Source organism: Lactuca virosa, chromosome 7, assembly GCF_052849685.1.
Source record: "Lactuca virosa cultivar CGN04683 chromosome 7, Lactuca_virosa_CGN04683_v6, whole genome shotgun sequence".
NCBI classification, from domain to species: domain Eukaryota; kingdom Viridiplantae; phylum Streptophyta; class Magnoliopsida; order Asterales; family Asteraceae; genus Lactuca; species Lactuca virosa.
Window position 1 is genome coordinate 236262040 of NC_136432.1, and position 2390 is coordinate 236264429.

General features: G+C 37.5%; 1 non-coding gene across 1 annotated transcript; it reads left to right on the forward strand.

Moving 5' to 3' along the window:
* Positions 1–2075: 2075 nt before the first annotated feature.
* Positions 2076–2182, forward strand: LOC145127965 (small nucleolar RNA R71). The gene has a single exon (XR_013716568.1). It is a non-coding gene; the product is annotated as a small nucleolar RNA R71 (small nucleolar RNA).
* Positions 2183–2390: the final 208 nt, after the last annotated feature.

Consider the following 2390-nt stretch of genomic DNA (forward strand, 5'->3'; position numbering starts at 1 on the left):
TCTCACTATATAAACATCATAATCACATATGTGTTATCCATCCATCAGATTCAATAAGACACCATTACGGGAAGTGAATAGAATCGTGGAATCGTCATCTTCAAGATCAACGGGATATCACCTTCTCCAAGTAAGTGTTATTCATTATTTTTAAGATTTATCAACTTTATGTTGAATTGATCCTGTGATTATGCCCATAAATTCAACACTCTTCATTTGATTTTTAGCTGGTCCTTTTTCATGTAACTCCATTTCCTCAAGCCTTACTTCCTTGCCTTCTTGATCATCCTCTTCATCACTTGAAATTATCTCCTCGCTTTCACAAACCTCTTTATCTTGAATTTTGGATGTACTATACGCAAAGACTTCAAAGTCCATTGGGACTGAGGCCCTTGGCTTAGTGAACTTAACTTATTCTTTTGGCTTTTCTCTAGTTTGGACCTCCTCTTCCATCAATTTCTCTAATTCTTCAAGCTTATTTTCGTCATCCATGAAGAACACTTCATCTTGATTCTTAGACTTATCGAATCCTTCTTCAACTCCGAACGTCATCTCTTCTTTTCCCACTCTCGAAGTAAGTTTTGATTCATGAACATCCACCAAGGATCTTGCGGTGTTAAGTAATGTTAGTCCAAGGATAATAGGTACATCTTCATCCTCTTTCACGTCTATGACTACAAAGTCAGTTGGAAAAACAAATTTTCCAATTTTTACCAATAATTCTTCAACTATGCCTCGAGGATATGTTACCGATCGATTTGCCATGTGGATCTCCATTCTTGTTGTCTTCAATTCTGGAAGATCAAGCTTTTAATAAAATGAATAAGGCATCAAATTCATGCTAGCTGCAGAATCAGCTAAGAAAAATGTTCTCATGGAATTGCCAAATTCACAAGGTAGTGTAAGGCGTCCTGGATCTCCCATATGTGTGGGTATTCTTTCCAAGATTACTTCTAAACATTATTCATTAAGAACCACCTTCGAAGTCTTCTTTAGTTGTTGGCGAGTGTCAAGAAGATCTTGAAGAAATTTCGCATATTCGGGCATTTTTGCTAACAGATCAATAAATGGGGTATTAATTGGAATACCCTTGACTTGATTGATAAATATCTTATTCTCTTGCTCTAATGGAAGTGCCCTTGCTTGAGAAGGAAAAGGTAATGGAGGTTGGTAAGGTTTAACAGAAGATGAACTTTTCTGTTCAGACTGAGCCCACGACGTGAGCATTTGATCCTCACATCGTGAGAACGGGGCATCAGCCCTATCTTTTTCTTCGATCTTCATTCTTTTTGGATGTGGATTAGGTTGCTTCAAGACCTCATCATGGATCACAATAAGCTCTGAATGAAGTTCTTTTTAAGTGGTTATGGCCATTACAGGTGGTTGCAGTTTTGGATCGGGATTCTTGGGTGGTAACCTTTCGTTAACAAGTGTAGTCAATTGCCCGAGTTGAGTCTCGATATTTTTGATGGAAACTTGGTTGTTTTTCATGGCAACATCAGTAGAATTGTGTATTTTTTCAGAGGCTTTCATAAACCTATTAAGCATTGACTCAAATTTCATCTTTTTCTCGGGTGGTGGTTGTTCTTTTTGGTAGTAACCTCATCTGGTTTGCCTATATTTGTCTTCTTTTTGTTTCTTGTATTCTTCATAGGGCAACTATTTTTCTTTGAGTTCTCCAATCTTCATCATATTTATCACCACTTGGGTGACACACTTACGCTTTTCTATTTCCGTATTCATCCAAATCACAATCTTTGGTTAAGTGTGGTCCATTGCAATTTTCACACCCAACTCGTATGGCATGTATAGATTGATTCAATTTCGTCATTCGTCGATCCATATTCTCTAGTTTAGCCATGATTGACGCCAAATTCTCGTTCCCTCCATCTCCTTTACCTCTTGTATCGTCCTCTCATGGGTTATGATATTTTCTAGAATCTTTCGCGAAATCTTCAATTAGTTCTTTAATCGTAGCCAGATTCTTCTTCGGCATTGGCCCTTGAGAATGTAGTAATTTCCTTGTTGTAACGTTCACCCCATCATAGAAAATAGAGACTTCTTGTGGCATGTTCAAGTCATGTTGAGGACAATTTCTTATAAGGCCCTTATATCTCTCCCAAGCTTCATATAAGGATTCTCGAAATTCTTGTTGGAAGTTAGCAATTTTCTTCTTTAGCTTTGAGATCTTTTAAAGAGGACTAAATTGCTCAATAAATGCCTCTTTAGGATTTTCCCATGTTCGAATAGCTCCAGGTGCGAGTGATTTCAACCAAACTTTTGCATCTCCAGTAAGCGTTACTAAAAGCATCCTTAGCAAAACCGCATCTCTATTAACATCTAGGACATTGAAGTAGTTAGCAATGTCCAAGACTTAATCGATATGCTTG